Source organism: Hemiscyllium ocellatum, chromosome 31 (genome assembly GCF_020745735.1).
Source record: "Hemiscyllium ocellatum isolate sHemOce1 chromosome 31, sHemOce1.pat.X.cur, whole genome shotgun sequence".
Classification (NCBI taxonomy): domain Eukaryota; kingdom Metazoa; phylum Chordata; class Chondrichthyes; order Orectolobiformes; family Hemiscylliidae; genus Hemiscyllium; species Hemiscyllium ocellatum.
In genome coordinates this window covers 10,354,127-10,370,785 of record NC_083431.1, presented here as the reverse complement: position 1 = coordinate 10,370,785, position 16,659 = coordinate 10,354,127, and the positions used below count along the sequence as shown (strand labels likewise).

Below are 16,659 nucleotides of genomic sequence, written 5' to 3'. Positions count from 1 at the left end.
GCCTGGTGTCATGGTCCTTCGGCCGACCGTGACAGTCTCTCAACGGTGTAGTGTGACGGTCTCCAGGACCAGCATGGCCTCAGCATGGTCTCGAGCTGATTCCAGTGCGGTCTTTTAACCTCAACAGCTTCAAGGTGAAGTCTGGCACGGTCTGGAGTCAAGGCCCAGTGCAGGCTAGAGGCCAGTGTTAACTGGGCTGGAAGGACCATGCCTAACATATTCCTTCAATCTGCAATGCTGGACTTCTTCTGGATTTTATAATATTTTTCTCCAAAGAGTTTGTCCTGAAGATTCTGTCCCTAGGTCCCTTTGGCCCGAAGAAGATGCCACAAGTGGGGACTTGTAAACTTTCCACGGTACTATCTGAGTACAGGTGACAATAAAGCTCATTCAGTTCCAGGTCCTGCTCGTCCATCGCCCAGGACTGTGCTGGTCTGTCTGGCTCAGATGTTAAACTGTGGCTCTGTTTTCCCACCTTCAGACAATCTCTTTTCCAAGATGCATCGATGTCAAGTGTGCAGAAACCTATATGGATCTACCTACACCACATGGGTCTCCCTACAGTGCATGGATATACCTACAGCACGTGGATCTCCCTACAGCACATGTCTACCTACAACACAGAGGTGTACCCACAGCACATAGGTCTCCCTACAGCACATGGGTCTACATACAGTACATGGATCTACCTACAATATATGGGCCTACCGACAGTACATGAGTCTCCCTTCAGCACATGGCTCTACGTACAGCACGTGGGTCTCTCTGCAGCACCTGGGTCTCTCTGCAGCACCTGGGTCTCTCTGCAGCACCTGGGTCTCTCTGCAGCACCTGGGACTCTCTGCAGCACCTGGGACTCTCTGCAGCACCTGGGTCTCCCTGCAGCACCTGGGTCTCCCTGCAGCACCTGGGTCTCCCTGCAGCACCTGGGTCTCTCTGCAACACCTGGGTCTCCCTGCAGCACCTGGGTCTCCCTGCAGCACCTGGGTCTCTCTGCAGCACCTGGGTCTCCCTGCAGCACCTGGGTCTCTCTGCAGCACCTGGGTCTCTCTACAGCACCTGGGTCTCTCTACAGCACCTGGGTCTCTCTGCAGCACGTGGGTCTCCCTACAGCACCTAGGTCTACCAACAGCACCTGGGTCTACCAACAGCACATGGGCTGTAGCAGGTCAAAAAAGGCAGCTGACCACCACTTTCTCAAACACAATGAGGGGCAGCCCAGCCACATCCCACAAGGGAATACACCAAATATTGCCCAATTGTGGGCCAAATGTGATTGTCAGGGCTTGCCTGAGGTACCACCACTAGGGGCAGTGATTGATGGGCACCTCCATCCTGACAGCCAGAGGCACAGCACGAGGGGCCTGGCAATTGAAGACATATACATGACAATTTCCAGTTCCAGTTTTTGTCAGAAGAGGGCAGTAGACTGTTGCTCAGAGCCTAGGGCACTGCAATAGAGTCAGTAAGTACTGGGATCCAATTCCATGAAGCAAGATAAGCTGCTGGAGTGTTCCTATGTGCTCCTTTATTTCAGCAACATCCCCTAATGAGTGTCTTGCTGCTGATTCCAGAGGTTTGAAATGTATTTGCTGTATGCACTTGTTCTGCTTGTCGGCCCAGCCTAACGGAAACCTACTGTCCAGGCTGCTTATTTTACTGTGTGGGGTGTGGTCCTCTCTTCCCAGAGGTAACCCACTGTCACCCTGCCACAGCCAGATCCCAAGGATCATTTACGCTGGGCTATTTGACCAGGCAAGGTGTGTTTGCCGTCTACCTGTGCCCTCCCCAGCCCCATTACCCACACAACCTCTCAGCGGAAAGTCACTGGGTGCAGATCAGGAGCAGGGACCCCCCTTCCCACCCACCTCCACTCGCTCCTGCATCTTCCCTCCCTCATCTCCCTCAGGGGAGCAGATCCAGGAGCAGAAGCAGATGGTGCAGTTGGTTCAAATCCTTTCGGGGATGACTCTGAACCTCTGTCACTCAGAACAAAGGTTTCAGACTCTCAGTTCCAACCTCCAGGTGTGCCCTCTGTCCCAACACTCAGCTCCAACCATGACAGGCTTCCCAAAGGTAGCACTGCCATGGAACTCTATGCAGCTCAGTCTCAAAATCAAACCCACCAGCTCCTTAAGTAACAAATAAAGAATGAGTTTATCAAAAACTAAACTTAACCAAGCAAGGATGGAATGATTATTAACAAAAGATTTAAACTGTGCCAATATGTATTACTACCCCTCTTGAAAGATAAGGTACACCCTGCCACACTCATATACATACATACACACACTGTCTCTCACACAACACTCACTCTTTCACACACACACACACACACTCTCTCTCACACACACACAAAATCACACATAGTCTCTCTCACACACACAAAATCTCACACACGCACACACAAAATCTCACACACACGTACACACAATCACACGTACACACACACAATCACACACGTATACACACACAATCACACACGTACACACACAAAATCACACACACACTCTCTCTCTCTCTCACATAGACACACTCTCATAGACACACACACACACATAAAACAATCTTCATAGTATCTAAGTGCTTGGCCAAGTAACAGTTAAATTCAGGAAAATAAATTATTCACAGATTGCCCAAACATTGATCTGCGCCAAAGTCAGTTTGAACACAAGCTGTTGGTGTCTTCCTGAATCAGTTATGGCTGGCTGATTGCTTTTATCTGGAGACAGTGATGGTAAGTAACAGATTCAGTTCTAAGAGTGCTAAGGTTGAAACAATGAAGATTTCTCCCAGAGGAACCCTCCACTTGTGGCGATGAAATCTCCAGTCAGCTTTCAACTCTCAAACTTTAATCAACACAGGACTCAGAGAGAGAAGTGAGGAAGATAGTCTCTGAAAAGGCTATTGATCCTGGTAAGTTGGTTCTCTGATGCTCTGTGTTCAAATCCAATATCAGTCTTCACTCACAAACTGGATCATGTGAGTCTCTCTGAAATATTGAGGACTCAGTGAGATTTCATGTGGGGCTCATGACCAGCACATTATGTTTTGTGCAAATCAATGTCATTAAACAGAAGCACTCAACCGTCACCCATCAGTGTGCTTCTGTCTTCCAGATTGGAGCCAAGGTTTCACAAACTGTGATGCATGTTATTGTGTGTCCCTCTGTGACAAGCCAACAATCAGTAACTGAGGTTCCACATCTGAGTAAACACGACCAGCTGCCAAATGCTAAGGGCTTTGTTGAGTCACAGTGCCTCAGATCGAAATAACTGCCGCAATCCTAGCTGCTTGAGGGTTGTTAAAAGCAGCGCAGTGCACAAAAGAACACTACAGATTGTCAGTTGATCACAGCCGGACCAGCCAATTCAGTCCATTGCAGACTTCATTACAGCCTTAGTCCAGGTGTGGACAAAAGAGCTGATCTCTGAAAGGAGAGGTGCGTCATATCAGCATCAACCAGAAACCCCTGTCAAAACTTGCAATCAATGGAAAAACATTTCACAGCCTGGTGTCTTAAAGAAACAGGGCTGTGACTGTGGAGTCAAGATTAGAGGCTCATAGAGTCGTAGAGCACAGAAACAGACACTTCGGCCCAACCAGTCCATGCTGACCATAATCCCAAACTAAACTAGTCCCACCTGCCTGTTCTTGACCCATATCCCTCCAAACATTTCTTAATCATGTACTTATCCAAATATCTTTTAAATGTTGGAACTATACCCACATCCACCACTTCCTCTGGAAGTTCATCCCTCACGTGAACCACCCTCTGTGTAAAAAAAGTTGCCTCTCATGTTTTTTTTTAAGCCGTTCTCCTCTCACCTTATAAATATGACCCGTTGTCTTGAAATTCACCACCCAAGGGAAAAAACACCTGCCATTCATCTTATCCATGCCCCTCATGATTTTGTAAACTTCCATAAGGTCACCCCTCAACCTCCTATGCTCCAGTGAAAAAGTTCCAGTCTTTCCAGCCTCTCCTTGCAATTCAAACCTTCCATTCCCAGCAACATCCTGGGAAATCTCTCCTGAACGCTCTCCAGTTTAATAATATCCTTCCTATAACAGGGTGACCAGAACCGCACACAGTATTCCAGATGAGGTCTCACCAATGTCCTGTACAACCTCAACATGACGTCCAAGCTCCTATTCTCAAAGCCCTTGTGCATCAATCTCAAAAAGTTAGCATACAAGTTCAGCAGGTAACAGGGAAGGTAAATGGAATGCCTTTAGTTCAAAAGGGAATAAAATATTAGAAACATGGAAGCCTTACTAGAACCATACAAAGCACTAGTCAGACAAGAACACCGAGGGCAGTTTTGATCCCCTTATCTGGAGAAGGATGGACTGGCATTGGAGGCAGTCCACAGAAGGTTCATCAGGAATGAGGACATAGAACAATACAGCGCAGAACAGGCCCTTCAGCCCTCGATGTTGCGCCGACCTGTGAACTATTCTCAGCTTGTTCCCCCTACACTATCCCAAAATCATCCACGTGCTTATCTAAGGATTGTTTAAATCTCCCTAATGTGGCTGAGTTAACTACGTTGGCAGGTAGGGCATTCCACGCCCTTACCACTCTCTGAGTAAAGAACCTGCCTCTGACATCTGTCCTAAATCTATCACCCGTCAATCTATAGTTATGCCCCCTCGTACATGCTGACGTCACCATCCTAGGAAAAATTGTTCTTCTTGCCAATGAGAACAGGTTCAAGTCTCTCAGCCTTTCCTCATAAGACCTTCCCTCCAGACCAGGCAACATCCTGGTAAATCTCCTCTGCACCTTTTCCAAAGCTTCCACACCCTTCCCGAAATATGGGGACCAGAACTGTACACAATGTTCCCATTGTGGCCGCACCAGCGTTTTGTATAGTTGCAGCATGATATTGCAGCTCTGGAACTCAATCCTCTACCAGTGAAAATGTGTTGCTGGTCAAAGCACAGCAGGCCAGGCAGCATCTCAGGAATAGGGAATTCGACGTTTCGAGCATAAGCCCTTCATCAGGACCTAACACACCATATACCTTCTTAAATGGAAGGACTTCTTTCTGAGAAGAGGTTGGGCTTGTCCTCCTATCAGTTGAGGGGAATGAAAGATAACCTCACTGAAACATGCAGGTTTCCTAGGGGACTTAACAGGTTAGGTACAGAAAGTTTGTTTCTCCTCGTGGGACAGCTGAGGACCAGAGGCTTATAATCTCAGGCTGTGGCTGCTGCCAGGTCAGTGGGTATTCACCAACATGATGTACTGTGCATGGTCACACCGTAACATTGATGAAGTGAAGAGTTCCTTCAGTTCCTTTACCTCTCCCCATTGACATGGGGATCCCACAGAGGCATGTACACCAGCGGGAATCCCACTATACTGGGAAACCAGGGCTTTTTTCATCCATTTAGGATGGAGATGAGGGGGAATTTCTTCTCTTGGAGGATAGGGAATCTGTGGAATTCTTCATCACACGGGCCTGAGTCATTAAATATACTCAAGGCTGAGATAAACAGATTTTTAATCAGGAAGGGAATTGAGAGTTAATGGGAAAAGGCAGGAACGTGGATTTGAGGATTATCAGATCAACCACAATCTCATTAAGTAGTTGAGCAGATTCAATGAGCTGAATGGTATGGTGCTGCCCCCATGTCTTATGGTCTCATTGTTTTTCTTCAGCATTTGGGCTTGTCTCAATTAACCTCCAATAGTTCCAACCTTTTGAAAATGTGTTAAATTATATCTTCAAAAATATAGGTGTACAACCTCCCGAAAACTTCTGTAAAGGATTATTAAACATTATTAAAGTACATACAAACCTGTTGGCTATTTCTGACAACCTGGCAACTTGCTGTTGGTAGCATTTACAGATATTTTTAAAAACAGCATTAAAATTATTAAACTATAATATTAAGATCTCAATGCATGCTGTCCAGGTCACTTAGAGTCATAGAGATGTACAGCACGGAAACAGATCCTTTGGTCTAACTCGTCCATGCCGACCAGATATCCCAACCTAATCTCGTCCCATTTGCCAGCACTTGGCCCATTTCCCTCCCTATTCACATACCCATCCAGATGCCTTTTTAATGCTGCATTTGTATCACTCTCCACCACTTCCTCTGGCAGCTCATTCCATATACATATTAATCTCTGTGTGAAAAGGTTACCCCATAGTTCCCGTTTAAATCTATCCCATTATCATAAATCTATATCCTAAGTTTTGGACTCCCTGTACCCTGGGGAAAAGACCTTGGTTATTTACCCTATCCATGCCTATCATGATTTTATAAACCTCTATAAGGGGTCACTCCTCAGCCTCCGACGCTCCAGGGAAAACAGCCCCAGCCTGTTCAGCCTCTCCCTACAGCTCAAACATTCCAACCCTGGCAACATCCTTGTAAATCCTTTCTGAACCCTTTCAAGATTCACAATGCACTGCATCAAAGCTGAGATACCTGTCTGTCTGTTCCACTGTTCCATTAGTCATTATGTCCTTATTTACTGCAGCTCTCTCCCTTGGCATCTCCGCCTGCTCCACCTACCTCACCTCCTTCAGCAGCTTCCTTCTTTGCCTGTTATTGTTCCTCCTTCCCCGATTCTCTTCTCATTCTCTCTCCTGAAACCCCTAACTCCCTCCAATGATCTCCTCCCCAGCACCCTCCCACCTTTGATTCCTCCCCCCCACACCCCCATTTGCTATCCATTTGCAGTTCACGAGATGCAAGACCTTAAGACAAGGAGAAGGTGTTATTTTGTGAGCGTTGGTCTTTCTCCCTTTAACAAGGAGGTAATTTCACTCGTAGACATTAAAATGAGCATCTCCCTGCCTTAAATCGGAGATCTTTTTCAGCTAAGGGGACCGCTGTGGACTTAAATGTCTCCAGGATACCATACAAGTTCCTTAAATAACAATAGGTTAGCAGAGGATTATAGTGTTTTGCCAGACAGCGTAATTAATGGACTCCACTGATTCGGAAAAATCTACTACTTGCACATTAGGGAACACGGCTGCAGAGTGACAGATGGCTCTGTACGTGTTATACAGAATTACCTTTAATTTGTACAGGCTACTTTATCGTAAAACAGAAACACAGACTAATCTCAGACGCTTTAGCAAAGAACAAGTGAACTGTGTTGAACATAATTCAAGATAATAAAGCAGGTCGAGATACAAACATAGCTTTACCCTGGAGCAATGATCTCGCTTTCCCATTCTGTTTGACATCTTACACACAAACACACAAATGACAAGCAGGAGCTGGCCATTCAGCCCCTCAGACTTGCTCCTGTTTCAACATCTCATTCAAAAACAGACCTTCAACATTGTAACACTCCCTTACTATAGGCATAGAGATTGTCATCTGTGATTTATGATGTGGGATTTGAACCCATGGCCTTCAGACTAAGTGTTAAGAATGGAGCTGTGGCCACTGTATAATGGAGGGGTGTGTGTGAGATGATGTCTAACTCCATGTCATTTAGCTGCCACTCTGCACTGACCCTCCAAAGACCATCCCACCAAGAACCATCTCCTACCCTATCCCTGTAATCCCACGTTTCCCATGGTCAATCCACCCTAACCTGCACAACCTGGATCACTATGGGGCAATTTCCCATGGTCAATCCACCCTACCCTGCACAACCCGGGTCACTATGGAGCAATTTCCCATGGCCAATCCAGCCTCCTGCACAACCCGGGTCACTATGGAGCAATTTCCCATGGCCAATCCACCCTAACCTGCACGTCTCTGGAATGTGGGAGAAAACTGGAGTACTCCCACACAGACATGGGGAGAATGTGTAAACTCCAAACAGTCACCTGAGGGTGGAATTGAACCTGGGTCCCTGATGCTGTGAAGCAGCAGTGCTAACCACTGAGCCACCGTGTTCAGAATAGGAAATTATAAAAGATAACAAAAGGAGATGTTCAAGCCCGGAAGTGCTAACCTGAGACCATTAGCTGGCTCCCCATCCACACTAATCACCGGCAAGACCAGCTGTTTTTCTGGGCAACCAATTGCAGCAAAAAGTCAAGCAACAACATCCGAGAGAATGGTTCCTCATGCTTTCCAACAGATGCAACCCTCTTGCTAACCCCTCTCAGGTCAGTAATCAGTTTTGATCCATTGCTGAACATGGAGACGAAGTGAGAGCAATCTCCTCCATTAGCACAGAGAGCCTCTTGCAGGGATAATTTGTACACGGCAGGTGGGAGTGCTGGGAGAAGGGATAGAGTCGGAATCAAGGTGGGGGCGGGGGGGGGGGGAGGAAGGTTACACAAGGGCATGGGTGTCTCAGTGTCGTCAGATCTTGTATTCCTTTCTGCCAGAAAGGAAAAGGAATTAATTATTGTTAGAATGTCAAACGTGTCGGAGGGTGAAGTGGATTTGGGGTGGGGCGGGGGGGGGGGGGGGGGTGAAGGGCAGCTCTGAGCCAGTGTGAGGCGATACTGATGGACAGGAAGGTTGAGCGCGTGCCCCAAGCAACGCGTGGCACTGAGTGCGGATGCCAGGATGTGGCGAGAAGAGCTGTCTGAGGAATGTTGAATATGGCGGAGATGGATACCCGTGACCCTGGGCGGATTCAAACATTGAAGGATGAAACTTCAGTCAGAATCCGGGTCGAGGTGAGGCTGAGTCACTGAGGAATGAGAAGTGGCTGTGGAAGCAAGTTTGGGCAAAGACTTTGTCAAATACTAGGAAAGAAAATGAAAGGAACGATGGAGAACAAGTGACCAGACAACACCATACGACAGAAGATATAGGAGCAGAATTAGGCCATTCAGTCCATCAAGTCCACCCTGCCTTTTGATCCTGGCTGATATGTTGAACAACCCCATTCTCCTGCCATCTCCCCATAACTTTGATCCCTTTAATAATCAAGAGCCTACCTATCTCTGTCGTAAATACCCTCAATGACTTGGTCTCCACAGCCTTCTGTGACAATGTGTTCCACAGACTGGCCACCCACTGGCTGAACAAATTCCTCTTCCCCTCAGTTATAAAGGGCCATCCCTTCACTCTGAGACTGTGTCCTTGGGTTCTGGTTTCTCCTGTCTGTGGAAACATCGTCTCCATATCCACTCTGTCCTGGCCTCTCAGTACTGCCTTGAAATCCCTGCCATTTTGTAAATTCATTTGTTGCAGATAAATGGTGTTATACATGAGGCCCCCTGTGTTCTTTACAATGTGTGCTGGAGGATAAATAGACAGTCTTTTCCCTGGGGTGGGGGAGTCCAGAACTAGAGGGGCATAGGTTTAGGGTGAGAGAAACAAGATATAAAAGAGACGTAAGGGGTAACTTTTTCACACAGAGGGTGGTACGTGTATGGAATGAGCTGCCAGAGGAAGTGGTGGAGGCTGGTACAATTGCAACATTTAAAAGGCATCTGGATGGGTATATGAATAGGAAGGGTTTGGAGGGATATGGGCCAGGTGCTGGCAGGTGGAACTAAGTTGGGTTTGGAATATCTGTTCGGCATGGACGGGTTGGACCGAAGGGTTTGTTTGCATGCTGTACATCTCTCTGACTATATGGGTGGCTGATTTGATATCAAATACATTATGTCTGCACCAAAGGATTATCAAGGGCAATCAAACACTTGGAATTGAATCAGAGCATATTAGCATCTGTTACATAAAATATATATAATGCGCTGAATTTTATTAACTTCTTTCCCTCTTCTCGATGAACTTCTTCAATACCTCCTGGGCATCTCAATCTTCTAGTTGTGAACACAATTGCGTTCCAGATATTTGTCATAAACTTTCTTTTTGCTTTTTGCCAATTCACTGCGACAGAGGGATGTTCCATCATTCAGTCTGTTTAAAAATGTGACTGACAGATTTACTGTCTCTCAGCAACGTGGGAGATATTGGGGCAAATAGAGTTGTGGATCAGGACCACCACAATTATGTTGAATGGTAGAGCATGCTTAACATGCCATCTCATAAAATCTCTACTGTGTGGAAGGAGGCCGTTCGATTCATCAAGTCCACACCAACCTTCCTAAGAGGAGCCCACCCAGACACAACCCCCTCAGCTCACCCTGTAACCCTGTGTTTTCCATGGCTAATCCACCTAGCCTGCCTATCCCAGGATACTATAGGCAACTTACCTTTGCCAATTCACCCTACCTGCACATCTTTGGACTGTGGGAAGAAACCTGAGCTGGAGGAAAATCATGTAGACACGGGGAAAATGTGCAAATTCCACACATTCGTGCAAGGCTGGAATTGAACTCAGGCAGCTCAGTGGTTAGCACTGCTGCTGTATGGCACCAGGGACCCGGGTTTGATTCTAGCCTCGGGCAACTGTATGGAGTTTGCACATTTTCCCCATGTCTGCGTGGTTTCCTCTGGGTGCTCCTGTTTCCTCCCACAGTCCAAAGATGTGCAGGTTAGGTGAATTGGCCCGGGCTAAATTGCCCATAGTGTTCAGGGATGTGTAGTTTAGGTGCATTAGTTAGAGGGAATGGGTCTGGGTGGGTTACTCTTTGGACCATTGGATTGGGCTTGTTGGGTCATAGGGCTTGTTTCCACACTGTAGGGATTCTCTAACTCAGTGCTAACCACTGAGCCACATGCACCTTACTCCTACTTATATTTTGTGTTACCTTAAGTTTTCCTTCCTTGGTTATGAAGGGTCACATGAACACGATAGTCCACCGTGTCCTTACAGTGGTAAAAACGTGCCTAGCTTGTATCAAGTACTCTCTTCCCGGAATGTTCCCAATCACTGTACCACAGCGTTACCTTTCCTAATCAACCAACACATATTTATAATTTGCAATTTGATATTTTGACCATCAGTAAATCACGGTTATTGAAATCTTTGCTGACAGTTTGCCGTAGACATACATTACAGCATTGGAATGACATTCTGAAACATTAAAAGGATTACGAACAGGTTATCCTGTGATGGAACCGAGACTCCAGAAGCCTTTCGCAAATCCTTTCCGGCTGACTTCCTCTGATCTGGAGCCAAACATTTAAAAGCCTTTCAAATCTGAAAACATTCAACCAACAGCAATTAAATCCAAATTCACTTTCACCTTATTATTTACAATTAGGTAGTCTGCCTTTCGAGAGCACGATCACCCTAAACACAGGTCTAACTTGCTAACCTATGAAACAGAAGCAGTGAGCAGTAATCACCCCACCCCTGAGTCAGCAGGAGCAGGGCTTGAACTGTGCTCCAGGTTAGCCTGTCAAGTGGAGATGATATCCATGGCTCCAAATTCTGTCTTGATGCCTACAGCCATGTGATGGGTGCAGACACCACACCCTACCTCCCTGCCACATCTCAATTTCACCATATGGGAACACATGAAAACCTCCCACTATGTTGAACAAGTTGCCATGTCACAGCCTGTCTGGAATCATGTCTGTGGATCTGTTAAGGTAGACGGGGTGAAGATAAAACAGGAACAGTCTTTTTGTTGGTAGCTCTTTTGCAGATTACATTCACGGGTGGCACGGTGGCTCAGTGGTTAGCACTGCTGTCTCACAGCGCCTGGGACCTGGCTTCGATTCCAGCCTTAGGCAACTGTGTGGAATTCGCATACTCTCCCCATGTCTGCATGGGTTTCCTCTGGGTGCTTCCGCTTCCTCTCACAGTCCAAATATGTGCAGGTTAGGGTGGATTGACAATGCTCAGTGTTCAGGGATGTGTAGGCTAGGTGCATTAGCCAGGGGAAATGCAGAATACCAGGTCTGGGTGGATACTCTTCAGAGGGTCGGTGTGGACGTGTTGGCCCAAATAGCTTGTTTCCACACTGTATGGATTCTATGATACATTTCTATTCAGCTTTCAAAATGCCTGCCTCTGCCAATGAGTTACAGTGCAACTGTGGGATGGAACAGCATTAGAGTATGCAAATGGGGGTCATCAGATGACAGCAAGATTAAACTATGTAGCTCTGCACTGCCCCAATCATCACTCTTGCCCAGAGAGCAACTCACAGATATTTCGCTTGAAATGTCAGCACACCCAACACTGAAGTGCTTTTCTTTAAAAAACAAAGAACACTGTCACATTGGTTGCTCCCTTTGCAAATCAAGCTATTATTCTGATATTTCAAGACAACATAACCATATTCCGATGAGAAGGCTCAATGATCTTTAAATTTACTGCTTGCGTAGGCCCCAGCTCAATTGGGAGTATCCAATCACTTGACAGACATACAGGCTGCCTGGAAATAGAAACCTGAAATTATCAATATTCCAAAAGATTTTGCTGACTAAATTACCTGTCAGAGGAGCTCTGCATGTTTGGTTAATCTAATTGTAGACTTCCTACATTTGGTTGTTCCAGTAATTTCTCCCTCCACTATCTCACCTGGAATGACAAGCCTCCTGGATGAAGAGAAACTACAGCAGTTAGGAATATATTCGCTAGAAGAACAAAGAGGAATCTCATAGATACCTACAAAATTCTAATTAGGAATGGACAGAGTAATCACTGGAAGGATGTTCACTATGACTGAGGAATCCAGAATAGGCGTTAGGGTTGAAGGGTATGGGAAAGGCCATTTAGGACTGAGATGAGGAGAAATCAGCATGCAATGGGAGCCTGTGGAATTCTCTGCCACAGAAAGCAGTTGAATGTTTTCAATGAGTTAGATAAAGTGGTGTGGGGCAAAAGCAGAAATGGGGTCCAGAGTTGGATGATCATCCCAAATGGTCAATACGACTCAAAAGGCTGAATGATCTCATCTAGTTCCTGCTTTCCTTCATCTCTAAGCCCATCAGAAAACCCAGATTACAACATTTAGCGATTACTTTGCTACATATATCCATAACTGCTGACAGATGGAAGGTTCATTCTCCAGCTCGTCTTCCAACGTCCTCTCCTAAGGGATGACCCAGACCAGCACCTGTCGCCCCCTCCAAATCCGAGTGAAGATTGCCACCACTCATCTGATCTTAATAGTTTCAGCTAAAGCCACAGGTATTTGAGAAAATGTTCCTATGCCACCCAATCATGTGCCTGTTCTTCACAGGTAAACAAGGCAGTAAGGACACCAGATTTTCAGCAATTATTCTGGCTACATTTTTCAGGAACCATTAACACCTGGGTTGATTTTTCCTTCGTCCTGGCAGATGGTGACAGAAGATCCCATGGAACAATCTGAATGAAGAGGAGGAGAGTTATCCCTGGGGAGTGCTGGCAAATATTTACTCACCAACGTCATTAAAACTTTTGTTATTTGGCCTTTATCGTGGCGCTGTCTGTGGAAGCTAGACATGGGGAAACTGGTTCCCATAATTCTGAGAACTGCGGCCTTGCTTCATTGGCAAAGGAGACTTGAGGTGGTCATGAACTGCACCATTAACTGCCTGCATGTCATCCTTTTCAGGAACATTACCCAACTAATTGAAGATACATCGACTTGAAACTTTAACACTGGAAAATCAAAGGATCAAAAGTGAAACAAAGAATGAGAAGAGGAAAAACAATAGCTCCTCAATTCCCTTATTTTCTTTAGATGTGTGTACTACAGATCATTTTCCAGGCAAGAGGAAACTGTCAAGTACATTAATTTGGTTCTATTAACTACTTGGGGGCAGGGCAGGGAAGGTGGTTCGATTTGTACAATTTGACAATGGGAGTGACTGAATCTTCCCATCTGAGAGACTGGTTGTCTGCGGGGTGATGTCATTGCTCTTCAAAGATGAACCATTGTTAAAAGCACAAGCAATATTTGAAGTTAGTTCCAATGGTATTTTGAAATGAGAGCAGAACACATTGAAAGCATGCATCAGGTCAGCCAAAATCTGGATGAGAAAGGTTATTAATTTGAACCTTTAATTCTAGGGTCCTCTCTGCATTTCTGACAAATTTTGTTTCGATTTCAATTTTCCAAATTCTGGAGATCTGGAAGGGAAAAAGCATTCACAGGCCTCCCTGATGCTATTGTCAATCAGTATTCATAAACCAAGATTTGTGAATTAGTGGAGCCCATTAGTGTAATGGGATCTTTCAATAAAACAGTGCCTCAGTTTAGTATCTCACATAAATGATGGAAACTTCAGTGAAGTAGTAGCCAGGGAGTGCTAGAATGTTGGAAGTGGCATTCTAATAATGTGCTAAGTCTATGGTAGGGATGGAATTCTCGAACTCTGGATCTTCAGCTAAGCCAAGCTCTTTGCTACAAACGCAACTGGAAAACAACCTTGTTTATTAAACCCTTTTTTTGCTCAAAACCAGAATTAAAGGCATTAATGCTATTCAGATGCAGGTAGCAGCCTAAAACAGTTGGACTGAACTGGTTAATGAGTAAACCATTTTATTTCACACACTTGTCTACCTTTTAAACAAAATGTCAACTCATCTAAGATGGTCAACTGTGAAGCAGTGTGTGAATAATGTTCAGGCTGCCTCCAACTTTCTTTCCTTCCTTCCTTGTAGAAAAAGCATAGGCACTCAATGTCTTCAGAGCCAAGTGGCCACACTGCATTCACTTATCAAAGGACTGAACTTCCATCCAGAACCCGGGAATGCATTAGCTTCCATCTTAGATTCTTGGAGACACCTAATCTAACTGAATTCCAAGCTCCTAACTGGAAGAGGCAGGACAAATAAGCAGTTTGAATAGTGACATTCAAGCATAAGGTAAATTTCATACCCACTTTTCACAAACACTTTGGTGTACTTTTCCGGGGGCGGGGAGTGATGAAGGAAGGAGGGACATAAAAAGTTCGTAATGTATCAGAATCTCCCTGATGGGCTGTCCCATTACCTAGTAAGATACTAGGCAATGTTGACCAGTGTAGCACAGCATTCTCAATATAAGCAGAACCCAAACGAGTCTGCTCACATATGAATTTGCTGAGAAAAGTGATCAGACTGCCTTCAATTCAGGGAAAGCAGCCAATCAAGTCCAATCCATTCGGACCTTCACTAATCAAATATAACACAGTTTGCTCTTTAACAAATTCACATTAACAAACTGGCTCTTTAAGAGGCCAAGAAGTCCATTAATTGTACAATTAAATCATTAGAAGGTAACCAAACACATTCTTAATACAAATTAAAACTGAAAGAACATCTAATATTGGAAATCAAAGGAAACCAGAAACTGCTGGAAAAGCTCAGGTCAGGACAGAAATCAGACTTAACATTGGGGTTCAGTACCCATCCTCAGAATGGATGGTAGCTAGGAAAAGGTTGTTTTTAATGCAAATTAGGTTGGGGAAAGTGATCAGGAGTAAGTGATAGGTTGAGACAGTGCCCAGAGATAGAGGAACAGCTGAACAAAGCAATAGCCAACAGTCACCCTAGGAGAATGAACAGTCACTCATGGAGCAGCAATTTCTGTTTCACATTCTCAAGATAACTGGGGATCGGGATTGAATGCCGTCTTGCCAGTGTCACTCACATTTAGCAGCCAAGTGAAGTCTCAGCTGTGCAATGAAAGATGCACTACAATTGATCGAGGCATTTCTGGGGAGGGAGGAATAGAAACAAGTCATCGCCTCGATCCAAAATTCTGCACTAAAAAGTGAATGTAGACATGCGTATGCTTTAGAACAGAATATAATGAGAATAGTGATTAATTTAGATTAGACTTACAGTGTGGAAACAGGCCCTTCGGCCCAACAAGTCCACACCGACCCGCTGAAGCGAAACCCACCCATACCCCTACATTACCCCTTACCTAACACTACGGGCAATTTAGCATGGCCAATTCACCTGACCCGCACATCTTTGGACTGTGGGAGGAAACCGGAGCACCCGGAGGAAACCCACGCAGACACGGGGAGAACGTGCAAACTCCACACAGTCAGTCGCCTGAGTCGGGAATTGAACCCGGGTCTCTGGCGCTGTGAGGCAGCAGTGCTAACCACTGTGCCACCGTGCCGCCCACACGATGTCTCTCCAACACTCTACCACCCAAGCTACAAGTACAACTTGAGCAACCTTTTGGTATTTATGCTTTAGGCTCCAGACAAGTATTAATGATACAGGCCAAAGGGGGGAAAATAAAGCAAGATAAAGACAAGATAAAATAAATGGAGATTTCAAATCTGCTCTGATGGATTGTTTTGGACTCTGCATTACAGGTTAGAGGAGAGTGACTGGTGGCTGTGGGGCAGACAACTGCAAACTTCTGTTTCTTTCCATGAATCTGCTCATGCAACTCGCCCACAAAAGCTAAACTTGAACAGACATTCTCAGATTCAGAACGGAGGTATTTGAAAGCAGGACACTGCACAGCAGAGTACATCAAAATGATCACTTTGATGATATTTCATGACAATTTTATTTTCGTTGTCTTAATGTACATCTTTACAGGCCATATTAAAAAGGCTGCTACATAACAAGTGAATGTGATTGCAACCTGATTTCTTTGAGTATGCATGCCGTTATACACAAATGAGAGGTAGAAACACTGTATTAAAGACCTAATAGTACAAATATTTTATAAATAAAAACTGTCTTCAGAATTAATGGAATTGTTTACAGATAAATAAAATAGGTTAGATCCTTTCATAAAATAAAGCAAGGGGGAAATAAAACAGTTTAGACGGCTTTCATGAACAAGTCAAATTCATTGCCCATGGAAAATATATCGAATACAACTGTCTCTGGGACATGAAACATGATTGTTATGAATGAATTTAGTTCAATATTCAAGTATTCAAGCAGCTGAATAATAA

The 16,659-nt window shown here is 45.1% G+C and overlaps 1 long non-coding RNA gene across 1 annotated transcript; it reads left to right on the top strand.

The window, feature by feature from the left end:
* Positions 1 to 2,705: 2,705 nt before the first annotated feature.
* LOC132830535 (uncharacterized) lies at positions 2,706 to 16,086 on the top strand. The gene is made up of 3 exons (XR_009646383.1): positions 2,706 to 2,737; positions 2,865 to 2,916; positions 16,063 to 16,086. It is a non-coding gene; the product is annotated as an uncharacterized LOC132830535 (long non-coding RNA).
* Positions 16,087 to 16,659: the final 573 nt, after the last annotated feature.